At 40.9% G+C, this 26,132-nt stretch overlaps 1 protein-coding gene across 9 annotated transcripts in view; it reads left to right on the top strand.

Moving 5' to 3' along the window:
* The window catches only part of ZBTB20 (zinc finger and BTB domain containing 20), a 603,210-nt gene that overhangs the window by 469,522 nt on the left and 107,556 nt on the right, over nucleotides 1–26,132 (top strand). For all 9 annotated transcript variants that reach the window (XR_013346692.1, XM_077822434.1, XM_077822425.1 and 6 more), the window contains one exon: nucleotides 19,717–19,858. The gene's annotated coding sequence lies outside the window, so the exon portion shown is untranslated. The remainder of the gene's footprint in view (nucleotides 1–19,716; nucleotides 19,859–26,132) is intronic.

Below are 26,132 nucleotides of genomic sequence, written 5' to 3'. Positions count from 1 at the left end.
TCTGCAGACCTCAAAGTGCTTCAAAGATATTAATGAAGTCAGCCTTGTAGCACCCATGTTGGGTAGAAAGATATTATTTTTCCCATTTTACAGCTGAGAAGACTGAGGCACAGATTGACTTGGACCCCTAGTCAGCAAAATACTTAAGCACATGCTTCTTTTAAGCATGTGCATCCGTCTGTTGACTCCAATGGGACTGAAGCAGATGCTTAAAATTAAGCATGTGTTTAAGTGTTTTGCTGAATAGGAGTAGATTGAAACTTTTAACTTAAATGATCTGATGAAATGGGGACTTGGTGCAGAAAGGAATTAAATGAGCCTCACAACATCATAGGGTAATATTATTCCTACTTCAGAGATGGGGAAACTAAGACACATTATTTTCCCAGAATTTTTGGAATAAATTCTGAAAGGTGCTGCCCATGGAATTCAAACTTCCTTCTTTTCATTATCTTTTGAGGTAGTGTTACTTGCTCATGCCCCATAACTGATCCCTAAAGGATTTAACCAGAACCTTTGGATATTGGATAGAATTTGGAGACATTGAGTGCACTGTTCCACGGAGACAGTTGCTCTGCCAATTCATACTTTAAAATTATTAATAATTAAAGACATTCAAATGTAAAAATTTGTAAAAACCTGCTCAGCAATACACTAGCCTAATATAGAGCAAACACCTACCCATATGTAGTTAAATCACTTAATCTAGAACTAATCTATCGATCAAACCAGTTTTTAAAATGAAATAGTTATATCACAAGAAATAATTAATAGTTTAAAGTTTAAACCCATTGGGGCTAAATTCAGCAGTGATCTAAATGATACAGTGAATTGCAAGCTGGACATAAGTGAGTAGAAAAGTACGTGTAAGTGGCAAAATAGTGTTACTTTCACTTATTTTCCCCTACCCCTGCCTTCATCATCATATACTTTCCTGTCAGTTTCATTTTCTGCTACATGGGCTCTTTGTCTCAGCATGCAAGTTCCACTTGTTTTACGAGAACCTTAAATGGAAAATTGGAGCAAGTTTACCCCGCTTTGCCATCTACAGTAGAACCTCAGGGTTCTGAACACCTTGGGAATGGAGGTTGTTCATAACTCTGAAATGTTTGTAACTGAACAAAATGTTATGGTTGTTCTTTCAAAAGTTTACAACTGAGCATTCACTTAATACAGCTTTGAAACTTTACTATGCAAAAGAAAAATGCTGCTTTCCCTTTATTTTTTTAGTAGTTTATGCTTAACACGATATTGTATTGTGTTTGCTTTTTTTATTTTTTGTCTGATTGTGTACTTCCGGTTCCAAATGCGGTGTGGGGTTGACTGATCAGTTGGTAACTCTGGTGTTCATAACTCCGAGGTTCTGCTCTACCTCCACTTTGTGACCTGACATTTAACTTGCATCATTACTGACCTTACTAATGCATTTGGCTCAATGGGCCCAATTCTGCAATCGTTTACACAATGTATATGCCAAAGTAATTCCATTGACCTAAGTAGAATTGCTCCTGATTCACTCTGACATAAGTGAGAGTAGGATCAGGCTGATATGCTTTGCTGATGGCAGGTTTCAAGCCTTCCAGTTTAGAAAAATAATGAACCTATTCGAAAAAAACTTAACCGTCTCTCCTCCAACACAACACAACACAATATATATAAACCAGTAACATTTTCTTCAGCCTGCATGAAGAAAAAATCTCTATCACAAATTAACTCAGGATAAAGAGACTGAAACACACCATCTGACTCCTGGAAATCCAGAGTAGAAAAGGAAGATGCTTAGTCCTGTGCTGTGCATTTAGTGCCATGCTTGAAGCACTGTGATGTGGCACTTAAAGCTCTAGGGGACCTGGAAAAAATGTTACAAATGCAACCAAAACTCTCATGAATATGAGCCTCTTAACAGCAGATGAGCTGGTCTGCAATGGCCTCAGGAAATCCCCCTGGCTATACAGGTCCTTTTTATCTGCTACATTGCTTTGATTCAAAGGGAAACCTCACATCACCTCCTTGACCAGAACTGAGCATACATGAAGTCTGTGATGTAGTGCTTTATTATTTCCTTATTTTCAATTAATTATTTCCCACATCCGTCCCCAAAAAAGCATGGCCTACTTCTACTTGCAGTTCTCTTGCTTCAAGCATATAGAGCCCAATCCTGCAAATACTTGTTATCAGGCATAGTGCTTCCTTTGGAGCCAGATCCTCAACTGATCGAAATTGGCGTGTGTATGGGGGTGGGTTTTTGGAGGGGGGTGAGGGAGTGAGAGAACCTGGATTTGTGCAGGAAATGGCCTAACTTCATTATCATGCACATTGTGTAAAGAGTTGTCACTTTGGATGGGCTATCACCAGCAGGAGAGTGAATTTGTGTGGGGGGGTGGAGGGTGAGAAAACCTGGATTTGTGCTGGAAATGGCCTAACCTGATGATTACTTTAGATAAGCTATTACCAGCAGGACAGTGGGGTGGGAGGAGGTATTGTTTCATATTCTCTGTGTATATATAAAGTCTGCTGCAGTTTCCACGGTATGCATCTGATGAAGTGAGCTGTAGCTCACGAAAGCTCATGCTCAAATAAATTGGTTAGTCTCTAAGGTGCCACAAGTACTTCTTTTCCTTTTGCGAATAGAGCTATGCTGATTTTCACCAGCTGGCCATGTGACCCATTGATTGTAATGGGATTTGACTGCTCGTGGTAGTAATACTACAAGTGATTCTATTTTTTTACAGGCTCAGGACCGTGTGGGTGTGTCTGTGTGTGTATGTGTATTATTTACAACAAAGAACAAATCTGCTTGACATTTGATTTTGTTTTTCACATTTCATCACAAACTTGAAAATGAGCTGCATTTGCCAAAATATTGAGCCGCATTTCACACATTTTTTCACTCAAAATGGGCCCATTGGAAAAACTGACATGTTAAACACAGAAAGAAAATGAATATATTGACATATGGCTCTTCTCCTGAGCAAAGAGGTCAGATAACACATCTTAAAAGACTAGACTCCCTATTCTATACCCCAGCACTGATGGTACTTTCACCAATCCCACTAATGCTAGATTCATTAATGGTTTAGGAAGTGGTGTTTTTTGCCCACAGATTATCCTTTAATTTGAGGGGAGGGAGTGTTAAAAAGTTATAAGGAGGAAACATAGAGAAATCTAGAAAGTAATATAAATATTTCTTGTGAATCTACCTTTAACCAGCTTTTAAAGCACTGGGTTTAATTTGTTTATTGGAAACTTTAAAAGTTTATCTCAAAATGAAGATAAACCCATTCAACCTAAAGATGTCTCTGAAATTCATAATTTGGATTTTCATGTTTTCTTTACAAATATAGTTGTTTCATAAAATTCCACCGAAATTTTAAAAAGGAAGAGGCATGAAATAATCTGAAGCAGCAAACATTTTTTGGTGAAATTTCACAGAAAAATTGTTTTAATTTTGTACAGATCTAATGTACAATATGTGTGTATCCAATTATTTACAGAGTAAATTAGATCTCTATGTATGTGTGTGTATTTACATATCTATATAGAAATATGCATTCTCATATATATCATTTTTAAAATAGCTTTCTTTCTGAAGTTTAATTTTTTATAATAATCTTTTAGGTGCCATCATTTGTGGGGAGAAAATTCTTTATAATCAAATGTGCTATGCAAGAATTAATGTACCTGCTCTGGAAATTCCCCTAAACATGTTGGGCTAGATTCTCATTTACACTAAGGCCTCTTTACGTTGCTCTTTATTTCCTCTTTAAGGCCACGTTACATTACCAGAGTGATTTAAAGGGGCCTAAATGTAAATGAGAATCTGGCCCTTATATAATAGAACTGTAAAAAGTTCTACCTTAGCTGCTATAATTATGGCCCCATCCTGCAATTGACTGCGCACAGTTGGACCCGGCACTGAGCCTAACGCTTAATTACATGAAGGCCCCTTTATGCCTCTCCAGTGGAGAACATGTCTAAGGGCTCTGTACCCTGCTCCCAGCCCCCAGTGTAGGGGATGGGTTGTGGACGTGTTAAGGCATGATTAGAAGACCAGCATGTAAGGTTTGTGAATGTGTTAGCAGGGGAATGAGTTGCAGGAGACATCTAGAACACACTTCACTTGGGCATTTAGAAGAATCTGGGACAGGCCTTTCCTTTAAAGTTTCTTGGAGCAGCACTCTAATCACCTACGCAGGGAAGTGTGAGAGCAAATTAAGCCTCCTCCGTCTCTGAATACTTGCTACTTACTTGTTCATAGAGTCTCTTAAGAAAAATAGAGTTAATATAATATGCTGTGCTGTTTAACCATTTTAATTTTTGATTATAAATACAGTCTGTTGTACTGGTAATTGTAAATGTATTTTCAAACAACAAAAAGTAAAAAATGGATTATGGGGAGGAGATGGGTAAGGAAGGAAGCTAATGATTTCACTGTGTAAACATCTTCCCATGCCTTATTTGAGGCACAGAGTGCAGTGTTAGGTGTCTTTTTTTAATTCTTCCCTGAACGGTGACTGTACAAATGGAAACTTATCTAATCTTGCCTGTGTGTTGGAGTTAGATCTGCTTATTTTAGTGATGTCAATAAGTTTTTACTGCTTTTTGACCCTATACAGCTAAGAAAAGAGAGGGGGCAGGAATCTATTTAGTCTTGTGTCTCATCAACTAGATTGTTCATAAAATCTCTATAGGCTGAACTTTTGAAAATCAATTGAAGGCAATAGGACTGCAGAGATGTTGCTGAGGACATAATTTGCCCTTCAGGATTTTATTATTGCTGATCATGTACAAGAAGGGGAAAAAGACTTGATTCCTAGATCCCAGAGTGAGTTTGCAGTGCTGGCAGTTGGAAAAAGCTTAATTTACCAGTAAAGATAAGCGCATTTGATTTGGAGTCACTAAGAGACAATGAACGTGGAGCACTGGATTATGCTATTTTAATTGAGTCACTTTTCAGCATAGAAGCACTCCATAAGATTGGAGAAGATACAGCAAACGGCTACCATGGCTATTTTAAGGAATGAAGGCAAATTCCTATGAGGAAATGCTTTGGGAGTTGAACATGACCAGTACCAGATGCTTCAAGAACAGGTGCTAGAAAGCAGATCCAATTATGGTACACAAGGGGGTAAGCTTGGGAGGTAAATGCATAGGGTAAAGATGTAGGAATGAACCTGTTCATTGTGCACAAGGGTAAATTCCTTGTAATCAGAAACTAAAGTTAAGACAGGAGAGATGTAGGTTGGATAGCAAGTGTGGCATTTTTCACCTTATTGGGATGTGGATATGTGTGTCAAACATAACAGTATGAGCTAGTAGTGATCCTGAATGGATAGGCAAGGTATCTACATGGAGTCTCATAACTTTTTTGGTAATGCCTGCCTGTAGGCAGGGGACTGAGTATATAGTAAGCAGACTTTCATGTCTTCCTGTCAGAAAGGTTCCTGTTGTTTAGACGTTTATCCCTATCCGCATCCCCTCCAACAGGCTGTGCAAAGTTAGACCTCTGCTCTGAATAGAAATTACATGGCATAGACTTAGAGCTCTTTACATCTGAAAGACTCAATGACGTCTGAAGGGATAAATTTTAACAAATTGTCCTGCGAGAATATAGTTACACCACTTTTGTCAGGCAGACAGATTTCTTAACTGGCTCATCTTATTTCTTAACTGTCCTTCATTACAAAGCACTTCACTCTTTTTAGAACTAAATTTTCCTCTGTACCACACAGACCTGGTGATTTCTCGTTAATGTGAACTGACATGTGAAATGCTAAATGTCATCAGTGGGCTTATAGCAAAAGTTGTATTTATTAAAGAAATGAACGTTGTCATTTCTAGCTCCCTCCTACCCTTCTGTTTTTATTGCATCCCTCCTTTTGGGTCATCTTTGTAACACATTAGGGAGTTGGCAGGTTTAGAGCTATGCTAATGGTGACTTTTGCTTGTGTAAATCGTACCCTTTGCTAACAGGAAACCCATTGGCAATGTTCATATGTGAATGTCTTTCCTCTGTTATATACTCATGCTGTACCTATAGAATGCATACCATGCATCAGGGCTTCCCACCTTCCTCCACTGTAGTTTACTTGTTTCAATTTGGATGGAAACAGCAAATACCACTCAGGCTGATACACTGGACTGTCATTTCAGTTCTCTGGCCAGAACTCCAAGGCACCCTCAATGATTTATATGAAGGAAGAATGATAGTGATAGAGAGAGACAGAAACAAAGAAAGAGGCCATAAGGGTGTAGCTGAATTAATAACTGTGATAAAATCTCCTGAGATGAAGGTATTGTACAATTCTAGACTTGTTCTTGGCCTCTTGCATTTATGCTTCATTTCTGCCCTCAGTTATATAAGTGAAATTCTAATTGAAATCAGTGGCTGTTTGACCAATGTAACTCAGGGTAGAATCAGACCCACTGACAACAGAGGCCTTAGGGCTGCTTTCTACACTAGGAACTATAGGAGATTCAGGAACCAGTTCATCAGGAGCTCATTGTCTGCTAATGAAATACATTTCCTATAGGAGAAATTCACCGAGGGTGAAATCCTGGACCCCCCGAAATCAATGGCAAAATTCCCATAGACTTCAAAAGGCTTGGGATTTAAACCAGAGTATCTAATACCAAGAAAGTGAACTGAGAAGTCAACTAATCAGGTTCCTCTGATAAATCTTTTGGAAAAAAACGTTCGGCCATTTCTGAGAATGACTTTAGAGAAAAATATGATGTTCTACCAATGTTAAAATTCTTATAAACATTTCTTTTAGAAGCTTTGGTGCCTCCATGCTTTGGCGCAGTGACTGGCATTTGGCTGGGAGAGAGAGGGTGTCTGGTAGTCAGGGGTGTTCCTTTTGTTTTCCCCATGAAAATCCTGAATATGACCAAATTATAAACCTCTGAAATTAGCTGTGTGTGCGTGTTCAGTAGAGGTTTGTTAGAGGCTGACAGTTGAATTATCCGAACATTCCGTTTGAATGGAGCATGCTCCATTCCCCTCAGAGCTGCATACTAAGCACACTGAGCATGGTCAACCCCCACTGAGAGTGACGGACATGATCAAGCCAAGGGCACTGGACACCAGAAGTGAGTTCAAGGAAACTGCCTTTCATGTGCTCTCAGTACTCAGTCTGCTGGTGCTCACTGCCCAGGGACCATGGACGAGAAGTAAAAAGCAGACTGATTTGAGTAGGAGTGGCGATGATGGGGATAGGTTGGACCAGGGGTGGGGATAGTAGAAGTAGGGTGACCAGATTATAGGGACAGTCCCAATTTTGGGGTCTTTTTCTTATATGGGCTCCTGTTACCCCCCCCCCTCCCAATTTTTCACACTTGCTGTCTGGTCATCCTAAGAAGAAGGGGGAACAGAAAGAGGCTGGTAGGGGACAGGCTGGTGCAGGGGGACAGGAGCAGGAGGAGAAGGGGTCAGGCTGAAGGAGGCAAAAGGACAGTGGAATGGGATGGACTTGGTTGGGGGACAGGAGCTGAAGGGGATAGGAGCAGGAAATATGGGGATCAGAAGGGCCCAGGCTGTGGGGTACATGGTTGGGCACAAGAGCAGCAGGGGACAAGCTGGGGATGGAGGCAAGAGGTTCTGTAAGCATTAGAGCTCCCTCCCTTCAGAACCTGGAATTGAACCCAGGATTCCTGAGTCACAGCATTCTTCTTCTGTCAGCAGATAGCTGTGAAACCCACTAGCAAAATATCTTTCTCATCCCTCTGTGGTGGCTGGTGCACTTTGAAGATAACAGTGTACAACTGCTACCAGTTACTGTGTCAGTTCAAGTGCTAGAGTTCTGTGCTGTAACTCTAAACCTTCCAGTCATGTAAGGGTCAGTATGGTCCCACATGATGAAATTTGATTGTTCAGTGTGGTTTTTTTTTTTAACAAAACTGGGAAATTATATTTAAAAAATTCATTAAACTAAGATTAATGTTGCAAAATCAAGAACTCAAAAGTTATGAAATGCCAGTAATAATGTTGCCTGTGCAACCCTTTTGGCCCCCTTGTGCCATTATAATATTGCCTAGTGCCATAAAGATATTATGTGATTGTCTTTGATTACATGAGTACATACTATTTCTTCCACTGGACCCCTGACTCAAGTGATCAGGACCTCGCTGTATCTCATCAGAAATGTAGCACTTCTACCTGTACCGAGCCAGTTAGTACCTCATTGGGTTATTAGTTCAGTACTGAGCCAGAGAAAAGAACAGTAGTTTGTTTCATGGCGATTTCTAGAAGCTCCTTTTTTAAAATGGAGGATCTTTTCCTTCTTTGTGGGCTCTTGACTGCACTGTATTTCGCTGAGATTTTCTTTTGCACTCCTCAGAAATGACTTCATTTCTGTAGCACAACTAATGGACATTGCTCACTTCTCTATGGGCAACTGTTCTTTGTGTGAGGGAGGGGGACTTGTACGTTTATCTATCTGTTTTATTCTATTCTGTTTGCTTCTTTAGTGGATCTGTCTCCTTTTGAATGAGATTAGTTCTTTAGATAATCTGTCCTTAGTCAGTGGACAGCAGTTGATGGGCAGAGCTGGATTTAGGGGTAGGTGGGGTAGAGTCACCTAGGGCACTGAATTATAAGTGACAAATGGCCAACCCATCCTCTTCCTGGAGCACAGGGCATTGGGAATAGGTTATAATGCTGTTGCCAGTTATCAACTGTCCACCTACCATATGGCGCATACATACAGCTAGCACTAACCCTGCTGATAGGTTTACCACATGTAGAAAAGATAACTCTGAATTAATTTATAGAGCATGCTTCTTTTTTAAGCGTTAACACCCAAAATATACAGTATGAGAGGAGATGCCCAGAGCTAGTCTTCCAGAAAGACAATCATCTCCTCAGAGTCTTAAGTGTAAAGGATTATCCCTTTTTCTCTCTACCCTGTTCCCACACTTCAGAAATGAACCTGTGTGGCATAGCTGTATCTGTACAAATGGTGATTTACAGCAGATATTCATAAAGTGGAATTCATGGATTTAGTTCCCCATCCCTACCCCATTTGGAATATCTAGAACATACCATACCTCCTGCACATAATACATTTTCCATGTGTGTGGGGGGGTGGGGAAGGGGGGAGGGAATTCCCATCATTTGGATAAATGGATGTCCTGTGCATAGTGTACTGAGGGTTAAACATCTTCTAGTAGTAGCAGTGATGTTACCTGATTCCCTTTTTTCAGGCAGAGAGGGTAGCTATTCCATACCTGTTAAAAGTAGAGTTTTCAGAAGTATCATAAATACCTCCCCTGCCTGCCATGCCATACTTTCTCTGCACTGTTTATCACTACAATTAAACCATTTTAGCTGCATCTCAGATTGCAATGCAGGGCAGAATGAATAGATTGGTTTGCACCTATTTGTAGTTAGAAATTTTGCCTTTAAGGAGACCCTGTGCTATGCTTAGGACTTATCTATCCATAATACCTGGGATTGCCTTTCTGTCTACAGCATCCATCCATCTACAATTGGTATCTGTGTCTGTCTGTGACATCTGTCTACCCTACCTAGCTGTTGATTCCGAAGATATACCCTCACAGAGCATACAGTCTCTGCGCCTTAAAAGTCCACCTGATCCATCAGGAAAATTCCTCTGAATAACATTAAGTTCTTGTTTTGAAAACAAAACCAATACCTCTAATAACAAAATTAAACCCCTTTTCCATGCTGCAGGACAGGTAGAATTTGAAGGCTCCAGAATTGTGTGTGTGTGTTTGACCACCAATAGAACCTTTGATAGCATGTTAATAAAAAAGAGAGAGGGAATCTCCCAGCTTTTTACAGAGGGCCTCTGTATAATGCCATTTGTATTTTTACTTTTTGTTCAGTGGTAAGTTTTAATAGTTACCCTTTGAGGATTTTCCAGTCTAGCTTATCAGAATACACCAACAGTCTTTTTTGTAATATTCGCATTTCCCCTTTGGTTCAGCCGAGCCCACTGACAGATCATTCAAATTCAATTGTTTTATGTCTAAGCCGAACAGCTAATTAAAGTAGGGATGATTAACCTGACTGGCAGCGTCGCGCTCTCTCTCTCTCTCTCTCTCTCTCCCCCTCTCTCTCACTCTCTCCCTTGCTTTCTCTCTCTCTCCCTCCCTCCTGTTCCAATCAGTCTTTTTCTCACTCTCTCTCTCTCTCTCTCTCTCTCTCTGTCTTTTGCTCTGTTTTTTTCTCTCTCTCTCTCTCTCTCTCTCTCCTAAACGTGGTCTGCTTGCTGATGGCAGAATGGCACTCGGAGATTTGTGCATTGTGTCTGGTTTCCTACGGGCAGGCTGACCCAGTGCCTCTAGGGACTTATCAATAGACCACTCAGAAGAGACAGAGACAGGAGAAAGGAGGAGGGGTGGGGGGGGGGGAGAGAGAGAGAGAGAATCAATATCAAGAATAGAAGGAGCTCCGAAGCCATTTTTTTTTTTTAAAGAAGTATCAGGACTTGGGAAGAGGGTGACAAAGAAGGTTTTTCAAAGAGGCAGTGGAGGAGGTTCTAATAAATTTGGAAGGAAACAGTTCCCTGTCTTGAGAAAAAAGGAGAACTCCTGGCTGATTAGCATTCACACCAGGTATGAGATGTTCCCTACCCCTTATCACTGTGTCGCAAGCAAGATGGAAAGCTTTTTTTTTTTTTTTGGAGATGGAGCGAGCATTTATTTTGGTATGTTTGTTGTTGGATGGAGGGGGAGAGAATCTGTGGGCATTCGTGTGATGGGAGCAGGAAGAATGGAAGCAGGGCAAAAGAGGGGGTGGGGAGAAGAGTATGGAGTATGTTACTGTGTCTCCTCTCTTTGTGCACTCCTGGGGGGGTTACCCAAGTTCATTTCCAGCAGGTGGATTTAGACGGGGAGTTACTTAACGCTTGACCGCCAGTTTTGAAAAAAAAAAAAAAAAAAAAAGCTTCCTATATCTATTAAAGGAAGCTCCAGTTTTTTTTCCTCTCTCTCTCTTCTCTCCCCCCCCCCCCCTTCCTAACCAGACAGCGGGAGGGTTTCTGGCTCTCAGCCAGCCCAAAAGCCTCTAAGTGTTTTGCACTTGTTTCAGGGAGTCGCTGCCCGGGGATTTTTTCAGCATTTTCACTAGAGAACAAAGAGTTCTTTACAAAGGGTAGGGGGAGAGCGAGCTTAACGCCTGAGATATGTTTTTCTATTTTTATTAGGGTGGTTTTTTTCTCCTTAATGGAAAGTGACAGAAGCAGACCACAGAATGTGTGACAGCAACAAAATATATTGAAAGGAGATTCAGTTCCCTTACCCCCCGATTTTATATTTTGGAATAAATCAAAGGAGAGATTGAGGGGGGAACGGGATCAAGTGAGTTTGATATGTTGCTCTTTTCTCCTTTTTTTTAATCTCTCTCTAAATCCAGCTGCTGCTTTGCTGACTTTACCTGGCTTTTATTTTCCCCCCATAAAAGTTATGGTGTAAGCAGTTTACTTACTTTAAAAAAAAACAAACAAACAACCAGATTCTCATTGGGGAAAAGGGAGGATGCAATGGAAAATAAATAAATGAGTGGAGGCAGAAATCTTTCACTTTCTGCCACTTAAGAAAAAAGTTAGTCATGGCTTGTGGAAGCTGGGTTCCTAAAATACAGATGGGGCACTACGGCATGCATCAATGGCCACAGCTTTTTCCTGGCCATCTTTCTAAAAGTCACCTCTCATTGGAAGCCTCCGCTGTTTAGTGGGACTCAGGGGTTTTTTTGTTTTGTTTTGTTTTGTTCCTCCTGCTAGATGGGAACATCTCCAGAGTGACTACGTTTCATTTACAAACTGTGCTTAGTTCTCTAATGGAGCCACAGATAAGGATTGCCCAATCGATCTATGTGCGTTGTAGGTTTGTGTTTATGTATGTGCATTTTGTGTCATGTGCATATTCTTATGTGCACTTGTACATGTAATAGACATAGGCTATCACACATATAATATACAAACTAATAGTACAGTTGTGGTAAAGGAGATGCTTGTATATGAAATGTATGCGTGCATAGTATACAAAATACACTAAATCCCATGCCTCATGTACATTTGTTCAGATGTTTGAGTACACAGACCGCTGCAAATTTGCAAGCTCAAGGAAATGCTTTTTAAGCTAAACTCTTTCTTCCTTCTTTTATTGGTTTATATTTTCCTTGCTTTGTCAAATTTCAGACCCAAAAACTACATTATTTATCAATCATACAGGAAGCAAGGAAGAAAACAATATATACACACCCAAAAAATCATAAATACACAATGTATAGAACTAGATCAAAGGCAGTTCTAACAATTGTTTCTGGATACAAAATATCATTAATATTAATTTTTTCTTTTATTCATGCTGCATGCCTCTCTTCCAGGAAGTGATCTTTTGTAGCTACATATGTACTGCATACATTTATACTACATTCTTTTTTGGCAATCCCGTGCATTTAATAGGTGCATATTCAGAATTAATGTGTTTACAGAAGATGAAAGGGACAAATTCTTCTCTAAGTTACAATGCTTTAAGTTCAGAATAACTTCTTGCAGTCAGTGGAGTTACTCTGGATTTACACTGGTGTAACAGTGGGCAGAGCCTGGTCTGAAGTGCCTCATGTACTCCATAGTTGCGTGTGAAATGCCAGAGTAATGAGAAGTTGGTGGACACTGCAAGAAGTTCAGTGGCCTGTTGACAGACAATTAGAAATGTCAAAAATTCCTTTCTGTTCTGTGGTGTTGGTTTTTTTTAAGCCCTCATTTCTGTCGGTATTCTGGAGACTTTTCCCAGCTTCTGACTTTTCACTGTTTTAATAAAAAGAAAAGGAGTACTTGTGGCACCTTAGAGACTAACAAATTTATTAGAGCATAAGCTTTCGTGAGCTACAGCTCACTTCTTCTGTAGCTCATGAAAGCTTATGCTGTAATAAATTTGTTAGTCTCTGAGGTGCCACAAGTACTCCTTTTCTTTTTGCGAATACAGACTAACACGGCTGTTACTCTGAAACCTGTCATTGTTTTAATGTTTTCTGTGATTTCGTCTCTCCCTCCCTCCTCCCCCACAAAAAAAAATTACCTAGAAAAGTAAATACAAACATGCTGAGAAGGAACTCGGCCTTTGAAGTTTTCCATAGAAGAAGAGATCTCATTACTCCTCCTTCCCGAATATTTTTTCTTTTCTTTTTCTATAACATGCTACATGAGCATTTTGTGACTGCAACCCTGGAGGTGGTGATAGAAGGAGCAGGGTACGCAGTACTGTAATCTACATAAGTCCCCCTCAGTCTCAACTAGAAGGCATCTTCCACCGGCTATCTCCGTTTCCAGAAGTACAGTGAATGACGATAGCTGTCTTTCTGGGATTCTTCATGGACCTGACCTAAGAGTAACACATTCACAGTAGAAGAGAAAAGAGGAGGGGGGGGATAGAAAACAAGGAAAGAAAAGCTCTTTGAGCAGGAACACACTGGCTCTTTCTTCCTGCAGGCAATCTGCTCCAGCTCCTGGCGACGTGTCCTGCACTATCAGATATCATATGACTCCTTATTTGGACTCCCTTTCGCAGAATGGGCCTGTTAGGATTCTGTTTGTTTTCTTTTTCTTTCATTTCCTTCTCCCTTATTCCCCAGTTTTTGTGTGACTGTGTGTATGTTTTCCGTTCATTTTCTCAGCTTTTTGTTCTGATGCTTTATTTAAAGACAAAGCTTTAATTATTTCCAAAGGCTGATTATACTCCTCTGCCAAAATTAAACTTCACTGTAGATTTTTTTTAAAAATGCCTCTTTTGGTTTTATTTCGATCATTTACCCCTTTTCTCTCCCTTACTATTCCTCATACATGTGTGCACACTTTTTTTATATATATACCTCTTTCTTTTCTACTTTAGTGGGATAAGTTAGGAAGCACCTGTCTTGGTGTAAGGGAGAGAAACACTGGGCCATTGGTTGCTGATTCAGATCTATGCTGCTAGTTTCACTTCAGTAAACTATTTATTTATTTATTTATTTATTTGACATCTTTTATTTATTGCATTTGAAAGCTTCATGGATCATAAACTGTAGGCTGAGCTTTTGTGCGTCCATATGAGCAACAGTGGAAGTTCAGAAAGAGGCTGTTAGGAAACAAAACTAGCTTGCATAGGAAATACAGAATAAAGTACAGGATACAAATCAGACCTAGGGTGTGTATGTTACAATGGAAGTTGCCTGTAACAGAGCATTGAGGGGGAGGGGAAGACAGCAACTGGGAATCAGAGGTGTATGATCATATAAACAGTCCTTATGGAAACAGCATTTATTGTAGGGACCTACCTTTTAGCTAAGCGTTCCCCACTTGTGCTGGTTTTAACAATAAATCACTTGTGAGGAGATTATTGTTACAGTTTTCTGAAACTCAATGTATTTATGTCTTTACTTGAGGAGACTTCAAAAACCAGGTTCTGTCTGGTTTATAGACTCATTAAAGAACTCGTAGCAGTCTTTATAAGAAGTGGACGTTTAGCCTTGGTTTCCAAGGGCCAAAATTTCTCCTCCCCACACTGCTCTACAACCTGCTGTGCACTGACTGGTTGCCCTCTTCAAGTGGAAGGAACATTTGTATTTTGTATATACAGTTAGTATGCTATATTTTGGATAGATGGTACATGTGTGCATAGACTGTGATATCAGAAATGGGCCACTTTATTATTAGTTTATATTTGAGTCAGCAGATGAGCCCTGAAGTCCCATATGTCGGACATATGTCACTAATACAGACTTTGTTACAGACCTAGAGGTAGCTGCATTTCAGTGTTACCCTACATATGTAGAACCAAATGCAGAGGTCCCTACTCATTTTTTATCCAAATCTGACACTGTTGAACTCAGTGAGAGTTTGCCCGAGTAAGGGCTAAGTGAAAACAGAGTTGGGACTTAAGGATTAGGCCTAACACTTATAACTGGAAACAGAAAAATAATGTTTGTATGCATAATTTCGCACAGAATAACATAGATGTATAATATGTAGCACACCGTCTTTGCAGCAGAGATGCTATAGCAGTGATTGAGATGGCTCTTCCATTCTTAAACCTTATTTTTCATCTTCTCACTTTCAGCCTCAATGGTAATTTTCTGAGAAATATTTCATGATCTGTCTCAACAGTTTGAAGACAACGTGTTTCCCTTTTTTGCAGTCATCTAAGCATGAATGAGAAAGAGTCTTTAACCACTTAAGACATTTTAAATGTTTCTTTCTTTCTCTCTCTCTTTCTTTTAACATTTCGTATTTAGGCATGTACGTGGTGCTGAATGAATAGCTGGGGTTTGTCTTGGAAGAAATTTGGTTTTGAAATAAATGTTATGATCATTTAAAAATTTTGTACTGTTCCTGCATGGTACATTGTGTTCCTTGTTGCTTTAAGCACGTACCAATGTTCTGAATAGTCAGAGCTGCAAATATTTATTTGCAAGATCATTTTCGTAGCCACCCATGAATCTAGTTGACTTGACAATAAGTAGAAGGGTCAAATTATAGCTGGAGACATTTCTCGGTATGATGTAGAAGACTTCTAAAACCTTTTACAAGCTTTGACCATATGATGAGCTCTGCTCAAACTCTTTATCCTAGAACTACCTCTCCCTGAAACTTTTTAATTTGGTTATATGCAGAGTCGATTATTAAATTGTAACACTCATGTAAATCCAAATAATGTTTTGTAGATGTACAAGTGCATCATGAGATTGTGGAGTCACAGAAAATTAAAACTGAAGTGACAGTAGATGGATGTTTGAAAGTGCAGGGCTGCAGTGGTCTTAGGCTAAATTTATGACTAGTGTAACTCCATTAGTATAACCTGAAGCCATTGGAATTACACCAGGGTTGTGCTTGGTTCAATGTGATTGCTCCCATCTGATTTTTAAAAGTTGGGTCTGACCATTATTTGGGTGGGTAATTGCTAATGAGAAATCAGTTAGTGTAACACATGTATCTATAGTGCACCAGATTGTGCTTAGGATGACTACTGACAATAGACACTGATTCATCTTTAGCATGATAGGTTACCCTGCTGCCTTCAAATACCAGAGATCAATTCATGGAGGTTAAGTCCATTAATGGTTATTAGCCAGGATGGGTAAGGAATGGTGTCCTAGCCTCTGTTTGTCAGAGGGTGGAAATGGATGGCAGGAGAGAGATCACTTATCATCACCTGTTAGGTTCACTCATATAATATCAGGGTTGGAAGGGACCTCAGGAGGTCATCTAGTCCAACCCCCTGCTCAAAGCAGGGCCAATCCCCAATTTTTGCCCCAGATCCCTAAATGACCCCTCAAGGATTGAGCTCACAACCCTGGGTTTAGCAGGCCAGTGCTCAAACCACTGAGCTATCCCTCCCGCTGGGGCACCTGGCATTGGCCACTGTCGGTAGACAGGATACTGGACTGGATGGACCTCTGATCTGATCCAGTATGGCTGTTCTTATGTTCCAGTTAAATTTCTTGGTGAAAATGAGTGCTGACAAGTAAGGATAAACTCATTTAACATTTTGCAGAACATGGAGTTCCTCTGTTCTGTATTTGCCACATTGGGGCAGGCTTTGCAATTTTGGTTTATTTTTGTCAGGTTTATTTTGCATTTATTTATTAGATGAGTTTATTATTGTTCTGGGTGAGATCATATTTTCATCCTAAGCACCAATTTTCAGGGGTTTCCACTTTCACAATAAATAAATAAATCAGAGCTGAAGTGTCTAACATTTGTTCTCAGCTCAGAGGTGAATATTATTTTATCTTTAAACCATGATTTGATGACTTCCATAGCTCAGACATAGGTTAGGGGTTTGTTACAGGAGTGGTTGGGTTAGATTCTGTGGCCTGCGTTGTGCAGGAGGTCAAACTAGACGATCATAATGGTCCCTTCTGATCTTAAAGTCTATGATTCTATGAAAAAATAATTGTTTTGGGTTTTTTAGGACTGGGCAATCAAAGACACTTCTGATTAATTACTAAAATACATTTTTTTCTATTTCTATTTTAATTTTTAGTGTTTAATAAAAATATAAGTTATAAGCAACTAATTTCCTTAAAGTATTTACCTTTACAGTTTTTAATCTAAAAAAATCCAACAAATCCATGCAATGGTTTCTGTAACCACTGTAATTCTGCCACATTGCAGATGCCACTCTCCTCTTAACACCTCATATATCTTCCTTTTCATAAGCCTGGGAAAATACTTAGGCTTCTAGCAGGTGCCCAAAAAAAACTCAGATCCAAACACTCCTGAACATTTGGAATCATAGGGAATCCAGGTCCATATCTGGTGGTTTGAGTCCATCTGTGTTGAAAAAGATAACATTTAATTTCCAGACTTTTGTGCAGTTAAGTTTGCAATCATAGCATTGCATTTAAGATAATACATCAAAGTGTGTTCCTGATCCTGTTCCCACTGGAGTCAATGGGAGTGGAACTGGATCATTTGGATAAGATTTCTCATGGCATTTTCCAAAAACTTATTTTACGTCAGATGGCCTTTACAGTTTTGACTGTCTGGAGAACAGTGAAGAAATTAGTTACCTAGAATATTTTGTGTGCATTCTCTTGAATAGCATGGATCATTAAACGCTTTCACCTGTTAATCTCAACTACATATCCCATAAAGTTTGAAGAACTAGTATGAGAAACAATTTTTATTCCCTCCCCCATAAAAAAATTGTGTGATGATTTTTCTGGCCAGGAAATACCAAAGAAAATGGTGTGTGCATATGTAGGAAGGTGCCAGAGTCTTCTCCAGTGAGGAGATCAGCTGTTCTTGTCTTTCTTTCTTTCTTTCTTTCTTTCTTTCTTTCTTTCTTTTAATTTTGTTTGTGACTTTTTTTTTTTGGCTTGCTGAAGCATATCCCCATAATCTTCAGAAGCCACAGCAAATTCCCAGTGCCACAACAACATTGTACAGCTGGAGAGAGGAAAACAGAGCTGATCAGCTGCAGGCTTCCCCACTAATGAAATGAGCCAGCAGGCTGCTCCGCATTTTGCGTACTGTTGCTGCCTGTGTGCTGCAGGGCCATAAGGGTGTACAGTACATGGAATTTTTCCCTCTGTAACTAATAACTTTTTCCCTCAGGGTCCAATCTTGCAACCGCTCTATGCATGGAATTCCCACTGAAGTTAGTGGGAGATCTGTGTCCTGAAGGCATGGTTGGAATGGGCGCTCATTGATCACATGGCCTCTCCTGCTAACACAGTTGAATGTCCAGCCTATTTATCTGTTTTTTTCTGAAGGAGATATTCATAAGGAGAAAATAAAACACATAGTGAGAAACGTAAGCCTGCATTTTGCAGCCACACAACCTTGTGTTTTGTTCCTTTGAGCCACAATCAGGCTTGGCCAGTATTTGACCTGGAGGACCTTCATGACATACAAGAGCACTGCAGAAAGTGGAGTCAGTGACTGAGTAGGGGACACTGTTGTGTCTGATCAGTATTGAACTAATGCCCCAGCGTGATGGTGGGGGGGTGATCTCTGGTGCTGGAAGTGCTGTCTTTTGGATGTAATGTAAAATAGAGATCTAGGCCATTTGTGTCCTGTCTCAAAAGCCTCAGTGGGTGTGGGAAATTGATGGGGCTGGCAGTGAAGGGGGGGGGGCAGTCCCAGCAGCAAGGGAGGGGACATTTGCTGAGGGAGACCAGGTAACTCCTCCCACCAGCAGGAAGCTCTGGTACTAATTGGCCAGCATTCCCCAGCTCCCAGGATTCAACCTGGACAGGGACCATGTGGAGTCTCTCTCAGCTCCATTGCAGCACCCTTCCCCCTCAGCTGCCCAAAGGGTGTCAGAGAGCCTCGGAGGAGAGGAGCTACTTGGTGTCTCTCAGAGAGTGTCCCCTCCCTCACTATTAGGACTGTCTACCTTCGCCGCCGGCCCCATCAGGTTCCGCCCTCATTGAGGCAGGTGGTTAGCATTTGTGTCCTGACTAAATATCAATTCTGGTCATTGCATTCTGCCTCCTTAAATTCCCCCAGAAGTTACAATTCGATACAGTATTTTTCTACACTTCCTGATGTGAACTGATGTAAAAGTGTTGCTGGGTATTGTTAAACAGCTGCCGGGGGGATATGATAGAGGTTTATAAAAATATGACTGGTGTGGAGAACGTAAATAAGGAAATATTATTTACTCCTTCTCATAACACAAAAACTAGGGGTCACCAAATGAAATAGGCAGCAGGTTTAAAACAAACAAAAGGAAGTACTTCACACAATGCAGTCAACCTGTGGAACTCTTTGCCAGATGATATTGTGAGAGCCAAGACGATACGAGGGTTCAAAAAAGAACTAGATAAGGTCATAGAGGATAGGTCCATCAATGGCTATTAGCCAGGATGCACCAGATGCAAAACCATGCTCTGAAGTGTCCCTAGCCCCTGTTTGCCAGAAGCTGGGAATGGGCTACAGGGGATGGATCACTTGATGATTACCTGTTCCATTCATTCCCTCTGAACCACCTGGCATTGGCAACTAGATGAACCATTGGTCTGACCCAGTATGACTGTTCTTACATTATCTCCCATCCGGAGATTGCTGCATTTCAAAGATGAGTAAAATAAAAAATTTGGGAATCCAATCAGGATGTAATTGAAACAATAATATTCGCATTAACACACTGCACTTCTACAGCATAATTTGAATTAAAGATGGCAAAATGCTTTATAAACATTAATGATTTAAGTTCCACAACACCCAGGTGATGTTTGTAAATATTATCTCCATTTTACAGATGAGGAAACTGAGGCACAGCGAGTTTTGAGTGACTTGTCTAAATTCATACAGCAAATCGTTGGCAGAGCCGGAAAGATAACTTGGGAATCCTGGATCACAGGCCCATGCTCTAACCACTAGGAAACACTGCCTCTCCAAATGTGAGTTGTTATTTACATATAGTTTCTCTTTCACATGAACTGTCATCTATTATATTGCCACATTTGCTAATAGTTACCAAAGCTATTTGTGTTTTAAACAGTGATTTGCACACTCACAGCTCCGTGTTTATTTAACCATGCAGTGGAGTCATTATGTTGAGATCTTGGCAACAGTATTAATGCTTCATAAGCTCAAAGCACTGTATAAATGATATAGTAAGTTACAGCAATGCCATAAATCCAAAATTTGGAACGGGTCTAAGCAGGGCTTGAAAAATCCATTCAGCTCGGGCCAGTAGAAAACATACCTGGGTGATTGTCAAATCTTCAGTTCTTACACTTCTGTGTTTTAAAAAAATCTAGCCCTTATGGTTATGAAGATAATCTTCCAAATGGAAATTCAATTTAAATCAAAGTCCTGTTGATTTCATAAGTCTGCAGTCTTACAGCTGTGTTGCTGCTGAAAGCTTTTCCAGCCTTTTTCCAAGCTTCAGAGGGGTAAAAACTGACCGGTCTCCACAGTTTTTGTTGCTGCAGGTAGGAACTCTAGTGAAGCTGACAAGAATCGGGTCAGTTTCAATCTGAGGCTCTTTGGGAAAAGCTCTGAGTGGCAGCAGCCATGGCAGGCACTGGGACTGTGCACAAGGGAGGACCACCCAAAAGTGGAGGTTGTGGAGGGGAGTATATCAATGGAGATACCCATCACTGCCACTCTTTCAACAGCTGGCAGGCTCTGAGGTGGGAGAGGATACCCAAGAAGTAGGAGAATGCTCCTAATAGTCAAAGGGAGCTGAGTGGTTTTTGTTTATCAAACACTTATTAGCTGGAGGCTTCAAAAGATAAGACTGCCAAACAGAATCCAGAGACAGCAAGTTGGGCAGTATCTTGGCTTCTCCCTGGGGCATTGATTGAAATATATTCATAGATATTAAGGCTAGAAGGGAGTATAATGACAATCTAACCTGACCTGCAGACACAGGCCATAGAACATCACGCAGTGATTCCCGCTTCAGACCCATATCTTCTGGCTGAGCTACAGAATATCTCTTAGGAAGACATCTAATCTAGATGTATAAACTTCAAGTAGTGGAGACTCCACCACACCCCTAGATCATATGTTCCAATGATTAGTTATCCTCCCTGTTAAATATTTACTCCTTTTTTTCTAGTCTGAATGTGTCTACTTTCAGCTTCCAAGCTTCACTGAATCTTGTTATGCTTTTGTCTGCTGGATTAAAGAGCCCTCTGCTGTCAGAAATCTGTTCCCCATGTAGGTACTCATAGTCCTTAGCTTGGTCCTCTGACTGTTAGATGTCTGCTGAAGCCAGATGTGCAATTGAAGGGTTGGGGGTGAGTGTATAGGTAGAATTAAGTTTTGGATGAGGAGGAGGGTGTAAGGGTATAGAAGGGGAAGGTGATTGATGGGATAGAAAAGAGAAGCAGCATACTTTGGAAGAGATTTTTTTTTCCTGGGTGAGCAAGGTGGAAAAGAGAAAATTCATAGAGAAAGGTGGAGGTCTCACTGGAGAGAAGGAAAGGAAAAGGGATATAAGGGGTTGGAGGGAGAGAAAAGCATCGGAAAGAGAGAGGGAAAACAATGTGAAAAGAGATGCATCGTGAGCTATTACAGGCCAAAAAAAGAGGGGGAAAACGTGAAATGAGCCAGTAGTGGTCAAAAGGTACAACACAAAAGCATGAGAGACAGAGTAACTTTTGTTAAAAATATAGCAAGATAGTTGACAATGTTATAATTTGGTACAGTGCACAATAAATGTCAAATTGTTGTTTTAAAATGAAGGGAATGTGGCTTTACATGTATATTTCAGCCTGGCTAATAGGGACTTAGGGCCATATTTTTAAAGGTGTGTGTGTGTGTGTATATATATATACACCTTAAAAAGTACAGCCCTTAGGCTCCTAAGTCACTTAGACGCTTTTGAAAATGATGTCTTTAGTGCTCAGATGAGTAGGGGACTCGTACATTTTTCAACCCGTGGCCTGAACACAAATGCCAATTTGGGGAAATTTTGGATCTCAGTTTTGTGACTTGGGCCCATCACTGCTCAGGATTACAGTCCTAGCCTTCAGGATCTAACAAAAGTGAAGCTGGGATAGAAGGGAGAAAGCATTTCTTAATACATAGCTATCTTCATTAATAGGAAAGGGACCAAAGAAGTGAGTGCTCCAACTAAATCTGTCTATGTGTAAATGTTGTTTTGATTTTCAAGTTTGTTCTGGCGTGAATACCTTGCTGTAGTACTGAAATGGTATATTGGCTTTCCTTTAGAGAGCATATTCTGGTGGTTAGGCCAGAGGATTCAGTCACTGATCTGGCTCCATTCCCAACTCTGCTACAGATTCAGTGTGCAACCTTGTGCAAGTCATTTCACCTCTTTGTCTGAGTTAATTTAACTATAAAATAGGACTAATAGTTCTCTACCTCACAGGGGGTTCTGACGCTTACTTCAGCAAGGCTTGTACAATGCTTTGAGATCATTAGATGCAAGGTGCTGTAGAATGGCAAAATGTTATTAATCTTTGCTTCTCATGCAGTTAAGTATAGAGAAATTGGAATACTTAGCTCTTTGCCTCTCAGACTCCCAGTCATGTCTATCTTGTATTTTTATTAACTTGTAAAATAAGTTTGATAACGCCTGTCAGTAATGTTATAAGAGTACTGTGTGTGAAGGTAATAAATTCCCCACACATTGAAAGTAATGTAATACCACTCTTCTCTTCTTAAATCTTGATAAGATCATTTGGCCAAGGTAGAACTAGGGTTGGCTTCTATTCAGAAAAAAATAGCATTTTTTAGAAGGACTTAGATTTCCTCTTGAAATCACAGGCCTGAGTCCTAACCAGACCAGAAAAATAAAGAGGGTGAGACCAAGTAATAATTTCTAAGCAGCTACTATAGCAGTGGGGGCAACCTGCAGCCAGGGACCACACATGGCCCGTCAGGGTAATCCACTGGCGGGCTGCCAGACAGTGTGTTTACATTTACATGGCTGCCACAGCTCCCCATGGCCGCAGTTCGCTGTTCCCGGCCAATGGAAGCTGCAGGAAGCAGTGCGGACCACAGGGATGTGCTGGCCACCGCTTCCAGCAGCTCCCATTCGCTGGGAACAGCAAACCACGGCCACTGGGCACTGCGGGTGGCCGTGCAAATGTAAACAAACTGTCTGGTGGCCCGCGAATGGATTACCCTGACGGGCCGCAGGTTGCCCACCACTGTACTATAAGCTAAACACTGACACTGCTAATCTGAACCAATCTGTCTGATTTTTTAAGAAGATACGTGCTTTTGTAATACACTTAAAGCTGTAAAAAGCAACCCTTCAAACCGTCTTTGTATGGCTGACATGTCTCTGATTTGAATGAAGTCCATGGAAGTAAACTCCACGACACTTATTCCTTGCTAAAAACTCATATCTGGGTTTTCTTGTTGATTGATGAATCACTGAGTGTTGTACTCCAACACCTTTCAAACAATGCTATCCCAGGGAAATTGTGTGAGCAAAAAAAGACTCAGAGCAAAAAGTATAACTGATAAAAACATGAAAATCATTTCTAAAACCATTACTGCCTGTCACTGGCATTGTGAGGATTTACATTCTGCTTAAAACAATTTAAAAAAAGGAATGATCAATATACTTGGGTCCTAAACTAACAAGGAGAGAACAATTTAATCCATTCCCAGTGCTGAAACCCAACTTTTACCTGCACAAAGTACAGCTCCAGTGTTTCCACATACTGTCCAATGAGATAGCTAACTGGAAGAGCTGGTGAGGGGAGGGTGAATGGTCACTATTTGCCTCAAATTTTTTGAAACAAATGAAAATGATCTAAATATTACGAGAAATGTTTCCTTTTCTTGGCAAGAAAAAGAACACTGAAATTTTTTTGGTTTAACTAAAAAACAAATATTTGTGTCAGGTTTTGGTTTTATGTTGTTTCTGTTAATTTTTTATGTGAAAATTAGTTGCTTTTTAATTTTGATTAAATGAAAATTTCCATTAAAAATTATTGTTTGGAAAAAGTTATTTTTATAAATAAATTCAAGCATTATTTTTTACCAGTCGCTATGAATGGTCACTTACCATAAATAACTATCAAATAGTGCACCTGACAGAGTAAGCTTGATGTCAAGAAGAGTTGGTAGGAGTAGTTACTTTAACCTTGTTAATGTGAGGTTGGTTTGGGTTAACAGTGTGGATTAGGAAAATGACACTGATTGTGAGGGTCATTCATTGTGAAGAGTGTAAGGAATATGATAGCATCACTTCCTGTGCTGCTGAATATCACGGTGAAGGGGAGTATCTCCTGCTGAGGTGCAATCCAGACCAGTGACAGGTTGTGTTACCATCTGCCCTGCAACCTTGGGTGCCTCTCATTGCTTTGCTGCTGTAGTGCCCACCTGGGTTGCTCACAAACAGCCAAGCAGCACTCTGAGCATCTGTGAATAGCTGCAGCCCTGGTCCAGCAACTCTGACCCCAGCAGCTCATCAGGAACATACCAGCCACACTCTGGCTTCCAGTAGCCTTGGTAACCACTTGCAGAGTAGCCCCAACACACTCCCAGTCCTGGATTTTCGCCCCAAATGTGTGTTCTGCACTGTCCAGACCTCTCCTGGACAGTTCAGATATTATAGGTCCATTGCCTATGTAAGGGATCAATGTACAACAGTTTGCTACTATAATTGGAGTTACTAAACATAGAATGAGAGACCCCTCAGGAGGTCATCTAGTCCAACACCCTGCTCAATGCAGGACCAACCCCAACTAAATCAAACAATTTAGTTTAAACACAACATTGGATTAATTTTGATTAGAGAATAAAACAAGTTTATTTAACTACAAAGAGAGAGATTTTAAGTGAGTACAAGTATAAGTCATTATGGTGACAAGAGAAATAAAGATAAAACACTTATCTTAGGGTATGTCCACACTAAAAACTTAAGTCGACCTATATTAGGTTGACTTACAGTCACCGCAGTAATTACTGCTGTGGTGCATGTCTACACTACCCTCCTTGGGTCGGTGGTGCGCGTCCTCACCTGGAGTGCTTTCACCAACCTAAGAGGGGCAGTATGGGGAGATGAGAGCCTGGTCTCTCAGCTCCACTGGCAGCTCCCTGGAGCCCAGCTGCCTCACAGGCTCCTGGCGGGCTGTCCCCCTCAGCTCCCCATTCAGACCACTGGGTCTGGGGGAAGCTGCCCGGGGCTTCTTGCCTCCCTGTTCCCTTCCGGGAATGGGGGGAAGCTGCCCAGAACATCTCGCTTCCCTGTTCCCTGCTGGGAGTGGGGTCCAGCCACCAGGGCTTCTCACCCCTGCGGAGGGGGGTCCAGCCACCCAGGCTTCTTGCCCCAGCTCCAAGTTGCCCAGGCTTCTCACCCTAGATCCTAGCCAGAAGCAGAGTCCAGCTGTCCAGGCTTCTTGCCCTGGCTCCCAGCCAGGAGCGGGGTCCAGCCACCCAGGCTTCTTTCATGGCTCCCAGTTGGGAGTGAGGTCCAGCCGCCCAGCTCTCCAGGGGAGCAGGGGGAAGCTGGGCTCTAGCTGCTTGGCTTTCTTGTGAATTTTACGGCTCCAGCACTAATAGTTGATGTAAGTAACACAGTGTCTACACCGACACTGTGTCACCCTAACTACACTTACTTAAGCCCAGCGCCTCTCATGAAGGTGGTGTGAAAGCGTAGTAGGGCACTTAAATCAGCGGGAGCAAGACTGTAGCATGTACACTGACATAATTAGGTAGACGTAAGCTGCCTTACATCAACCTAACTGTGTAGTGTAGACCAAGCGTAAAAGTTAACAAACTACATGTGGTTCAAGGTAAAATCTTTACCATGTGATCCCAGCAACAGGCTGACCAAATTCTCAGGCTAATGACCACATTAATGCTTTACACTTATATAGTCTCTTTTGTATAAGGATCTCAAACAATTTTACAACAGTTGGGATCATTGCTCCCACTGGAATTCCCAGATACAGAAACTGAGGCACAAAGAAGTTGCCACGGGTCACACACTGAGTCAGTGACAGAGTCAAGTGCCAAACCCAGGCACCCTGACTCCCAGTTCCTTGATGTAATCATAAAGTGCATGATGCCTCCCTGTTACCGAATGCACCCTGTATTCATACCCTACACGCTATTGTAATAATCTTTGTGCAAAATATGACTTGTGAGGTATCCTTTGAAAACTAACTCATTGATCAATAATATGGTGAAGTGTGTGTAGCAACACTGTATGTAAAGTTATGAACATAAGCTGAA

This window comes from Eretmochelys imbricata, chromosome 1, assembly GCF_965152235.1.
Source record: "Eretmochelys imbricata isolate rEreImb1 chromosome 1, rEreImb1.hap1, whole genome shotgun sequence".
NCBI classification, from domain to species: Eukaryota; Metazoa; Chordata; order Testudines; family Cheloniidae; genus Eretmochelys; species Eretmochelys imbricata.
The sequence above is the reverse complement of the archived record's forward strand: the minus strand, read 5'-3'. Positions and strand labels throughout refer to the sequence as shown.